Raw genomic sequence first — 6,000 nt, forward strand, 5'->3', positions numbered from 1 at the left:
GAGGTTCCGGGGGAACCGGGGGAACTGTCGACTATCCACAGTCCGCATAGCATTCAGCGACTGATTATGCTGAAATGGTACGACGAAGAAGCCACTGATGATTTTGCAACAAATGAATACAAGATGGCAAAATGTGACAAAATGTGAAACGCCTAGGTAAATGTTTCATTTTATTTCAAAAGGGAAAATTTCATGTTTACTAACCAAGATTTGATGTTTAATTAAATATAAGCTCTAAATATGCACTTTGTCTTATTCACATGATCCCGTTATGTACTGTTCTTATGGCGAGTTTTTTAATGTTTTTAATTACCTTAGCCTATCCCTAGTCTAAATCATGCTTCAGGCCTTCTATCCCAGTTATTTTCCACTCAGACTCGGACAAAAGAATTATCTTTGGTGGAAAAGCCTCGCAAGATACCTACCTACATTTTCCACCGGCTTCGGGCTGGGCTGCATTGGCTGCCGGCTGGTCAATGCGCGCAGGTGGAGTCTAGGTACCTACAGTGATGGAAACGCACTGTACGGCGATGATTTATGGTCTTATCTCTGCCAGCTTTATTTGATTTATGGCCCATATTCTCTGTGTTCTTACGTTTTAACGTTAGTTTCATCCACGATCAGTCTCACGGCGAAATCGATTACTATTGAATTTGATATTGCTTGTGCGAAAAGCAAGAAAACGGAGAAGGAGAGAGAGAGAGAGAGAGAGAGAGAGAGAGAGAGAGAGAGAGAGAGAGAGAGAGAGAGAGAGAGGGAGAGAGGGAGAGAGAGAGAGAGAGAGAGAGGCGGGGCGGAGGAGAAAAAGAAAGAGAAAATATTTTATCCAAACCGCGAACAGACACTTTTTCCCCAAGGGAACCATGATTGTTGATACGTGCACAATCGCATGCTAATTGCTGGTTTCTTAAATTATAAACTACAAGTGTCCCCATTCAGAACCCATAAATCTCAATTCAGGACGAAACTGAAAGCCCAGCTTCCCTAAGCGTCACAAATTATTAGATGTAGACATTCGACTAAGTAAATGGTTGGTTATGCAATACTTTCGTAAATTAAAGTGTCTTCCTCGTTGTGTCTGCAACTCAGTACCTTCTCCGACCCTTGCGGCAGTGTGGAAGCTCAGACAAAGTGAGGGGAACAAAGCTTTGACTTCAATTTGTGGAGAAAAAAGTAATTGGGGACAATTATTTACAGTTTTATGTTCAATGTTTTATGTTCAATGTGGATCTCTTCGAGCTGAATCTTCCTGGACCAAAATTTTATTTTTGAGAAAGGGCTTAAGTTTAAGTTAACATGTGACTGGAAACTGGAACGACCATGGCCTCCCTTCCCTTCCCATCGGTCCCAGCACCTAGGGCCCGGGGCTCGGCCGGTAAAACATAGGACATTCGATGGTGCAAGCTCGGATCTCAGGAGTTCTGGTATTCGATTCGAGCAAACTTGATTATTCATCAAACATGTGTGCGGAGTGCAGGCACGAGGAGTACCTACCTTGTTTGTACATTACGAACATTTGTAAAATATGCAAAATATGTTTTCAACGAACAGCGCCTCACAAAATATATTTTGCAATTTATACCCTTCAGCTATTTTGAGAAGCAGCTGACACGATCATTTCGCAAATCGCTTCAGACTGCAGAGGTAAAGCGATTGCCAATAAAGTTTCACTATTGGTCATGGGCTCTTAATTTCTGGGGTCGCATCATGTTTGTACAGATACATAGTTAACCTTGACCGTGATTGAATGGGTGTGCCGTAAGATATCGATTGTCCTAAGGTCCAGAGCATTGTCCTCGTACTAAATGATTGAAAGACCTCTGAGAAGGTAGCGCCGTGATGGTTTCCAGACGAAGCGGATCAAATATACATTTTACCGTCGGTTCATTTGGCGGCTCTGGCCCACCTACAGAGCCTATGCTAGTGGCAGTACTTACTCCTACCGAGCTCCTGCCACCCTTTAAGCCATACTAACACTCAGCAACGGTTGGGTGAGCAGGACGAAAGTGACATCAATCGACTCAATGTTTTCAATTTCAAAAGCCGGTACAAAAATGACGATACTACATTACAATGATGTCTTACAGAGGTCAACACTCAACAGCCCGATTTCACCTACTACACCAATTCATTCTCATTTCAGTCCCCTAGAGGCAATGAGACATTAGCCCTAGAGACGTTTGGTGAGAAGCTGGTGGAAATATTTGAACCGTTTTCACCTTTAGTTCAGCATAGTTCTGAACCGTAGCAGATCATGTGGCCACTACATAATTCGTAATGGGATAGAAAGCACTACAGTTTTAGTAAGGACAGTCACCTTTGACGTTCCTAGACTGCAATAAGGCTGCAGTGGATGAAACTGTACGTTTTGCCCATTTTTCTTAAAAACTCACAACGCTAAGAGCCTGCAGTGAAATATAAATGAATCGTTAGGTGGAACTTCGCCTCAAGTGACTGTATTCACTTATGTTCCATTACATGCGAGTTCGATAATAACTTATCGTTTAAAAAAGAAGTTATTTTACTGTTATTTTAGAGTAAGGTTTGGAAAGTCGGCTTTGCTATAGGGTGTATAAAGGCATCTCTCTGAAAAAAATCCGATGACGTTTTTAAGACTTTCATTATATATGTATAACCGCGTCAACGTTATTTAAGAGAACACTTGTATACGGCGTCAGCAACTTTCCAAACTCGCATCACGTAATGCTGCATCGGTCGCGGTGACGGAATTTATTCGCGAAGAAATGTAATATATCACTTTAAATAGAGTATTTCACAATTCTAGCATTAGATACTCAGTTTTCTCATCACTACACATGTCTAAGGATATCATTAAACGCTGGAAGAGTCGTGACGTGCTTTAATTTCGTCTGGAACATCTCGGAAGTAATTTCACACAGACTATTGCAAGCTAAAATCATGAGTACGCTGTGCTGATCTGCTAGGGGTGGATAACACCGACCTAGGGTGCACGATCATTTTGTCTGTGCCTGCCGCCTTTCGTGTAACGGTTGTTGTGGCTCCGTGGTTCAGACACAAGGTGCCGACGGCACCTCGTTAACTCTTGCCAAACTGCTTAAACTCGTTCCACCCGGGCACACGGTAATAGACAATCTCCTTCCAGCAATGTGTCGTGAACGGAGAGCATGCCCATTGGGAACTCGGAGTGATGAGGGAGAAAGCAATCATCTTCGTACTGCAAGTGGACAAGTTTTAAAAACATGACCGTTGTGAGTACTGGTAGTAACGTCTGTCTCTCCTTCACATCAACATGCGTTTCAAAACTGTGAGCCTGTTGTAGGCTCAAGAAATGTGCACCTTTCGCTGAGCTCCTTCATCAATGGCACACTAGCAACTACACATAAGCAAACCCTGCATCCTAAGTGCCATAACTTCAGGTGTTCTATTTTCATGTTCCGCCGTTATCATAATTTAGCTGAAGGTAATTTACGTGGAAAAAAGTGAAGCCTTTAACCACAAAATGTTTGAACAAAGAAAGGTGTTTGTGATTTTTTTTTTGTAAGTCAGTTTGAATATGAATGATTTTTTTTAATTCGTGAGTCCTTGTGAATCCTTTCGAGAAAAAGTGTCGGCTAATGTAATGAAACAAAAAAAAAACGTAACATCTGTGACATTTACCATTCACTGTTTTTGCTTTAACGCATAAACCATAAGGGCATATTTTCATGCTGACGAGCTAACGCATAGTATCTACAGGTAGTATCTGACCACGTAAGACATAGTTAGGCATATAATAAAATGCGCACATATCTGAGATATTCAAAATCTGACAACACATTACAGCATAGCAGTTGAAACATTTACATAATGTTAGCTTTAAGGGTAAAATATATGGTCCATTTTTCATGTTGGAACTCTGTATTTTGCATGAGCGGGCAGACGGAATGGATTTTCTCTCCATAATGATGAAACAAAATCGGGATATGACTTAGAAAGCAAAGCTCTAAAAGAAAGATCGTTCTTGTTCTTCGTTCCGGGACTTACGGTGCAATCCAATCAAATAATTCCGTCCCGCCAGTGCGAACGATCGGCGGCACATTAGGGGAATGGATTGATTATTTCAAGTGTACCATTCAGGCATCACTTTCATGTCTTCACTATCTGCCTCATAGCTGAACACTTGAACTGCCATGTACGCAGACATGTGAACGTTGGTCGGCGCATATTTTAATTGAAAGACTTTGATGTCAAAGCTCATGTCCTATAATTGAGTGTTGAACAACCTTCATCGTGGCGTCCACAAGCAAAACAAGATCTTGTGATGTCATCAAGCGCTATAAGTGACGCTCATTTTACAGGTCCAGGATCTATGATCTGGAATATCTCACACGTGGGTCTGCAGCGCGGGCCGCGTCGCCTACCGGTTCCAGCTGGTCCCACACGTGTTCTGTCGTTTTGCTGAGTGCTAATACCAGCTAAATACGCCAGCTCACCCACGCACCATGCCGGTCGCCGATCAGAGGAGGTGGCCAGTCGCGCTGAGACGGTCGATCGGCAAAGTGTTTCTCATACTGTCGAGTGTTGTGAATACATGCATCCTGACTAACGAAAGCAGAGTACCAAGGCTAGAGTGGGGCCCAGAGAAAATATTTTATGACTTATAGGGTAAAAGTGGTCCAAAGAGTCGTTCAGCTTCTGTTGCTAACAACATGAATTTCAACACTGGACGGTATAGCCAATAAGCGTTGAAAATCTTCTATACAATTTGTGTCACAGACTCACGGCAGTGTAACAGTGAGATTTATGGTACAATTTGGTTGCGTAACGCAGAATGGGCAGGGTAGGTAAGCCGTGAGCAAAATGCAATGCACTTTGGCATTTACGACAATTACATATGAAGCAAGTCAAGGTAAAGAGCCGTGACGGGATCGATATGACATCGGCGTTGTTTCAGAACATCATTCGATAAGGGACCACAGTCCACATCCCTGTGAACATTTCATGGAATGTCTCCGCTGGCAACAGCCCAGTTTCCAGTATCAAGCTGTTAATTCAGTTCATGGAACTGCTCGCTGAATGTGGATGCTTCTACAAACCACTTTATAACTTGCAAGTTACAAAATCTTCATAACCCCTCACCAAGTAGGTATACATATTGGAGAGAGAAATGAATAAAACTGTGAATCTTACCTTACCATACCCAATGTCGTTCAAAATTTAGAGGCCACCTTGCCTGAAGGGAATCTTTCTTATCGAGCTCATGACAAGTCGAACTTCTCTAACTCCCATCAGATATCGATATCCTGATGTTTGTCCAGTGGGTATCTAGTCTTGATTTGAGCTGCTCCACAGTCGTTTGAGGCAAGCAGTTCCAATCATAGACGACCCTGACACTGAATGATTTCCTGCTTGGTCTGGTGCGGGCTCTGGGCTCCTGGACTTTCCGCGAGTGGCCTCGAGCACAACCGTCCGTGGCAGATGCAAAGTAGTCTCTCGGAATCAGGTCGACACCTCCATGGAACAGCTGGTACATTTGGATCAGCTCGCCTTGTCGCCGACGGTAGAATAGTGAAGGTAAGTTCTCATATCTTACTTTTTGACTGTGTTGACGGTTGCACAACACAGCTAGTCAAATGCAGGTTTACTCTAACCCGTTTTAATAGTGGGTACTTACTGGTAAACAAAGATAAAAATATAATAGCAGAAAGATACCTATTGCGGAAATCCAGTGACTACATTCAGTTGAGTGACATAAACACCAAAGAAAAAGTTCTTTCCAAATTATAATTTTTGATTAGTTTACAGTCCCTAATTATAAGACAACAATAGCAGATTGTGGTGAATAAATGCCAAAAGCACGGAAAAACGTAACGACCAAGTAAGGCAACCCTTTCATTCGCGCGTGGGAGTCACGTGGCCAATTTTCCGGGCCGTTGATTGGCCGAATGACGAGTGACGTCACAATTTCGGCCGGGAGGTGGTGGGCGGAGGAGTGCGCGGGCGGCCGACCGGCCCAGACTGCCACCGTGAGGCGGTGGC

This window comes from Amphibalanus amphitrite, unplaced genomic scaffold (genome assembly GCF_019059575.1).
Source record: "Amphibalanus amphitrite isolate SeventyFive unplaced genomic scaffold, NRLGWU_Aamphi_draft 001011F_arrow, whole genome shotgun sequence".
Taxonomy (NCBI): domain Eukaryota; kingdom Metazoa; phylum Arthropoda; class Thecostraca; order Balanomorpha; family Balanidae; genus Amphibalanus; species Amphibalanus amphitrite.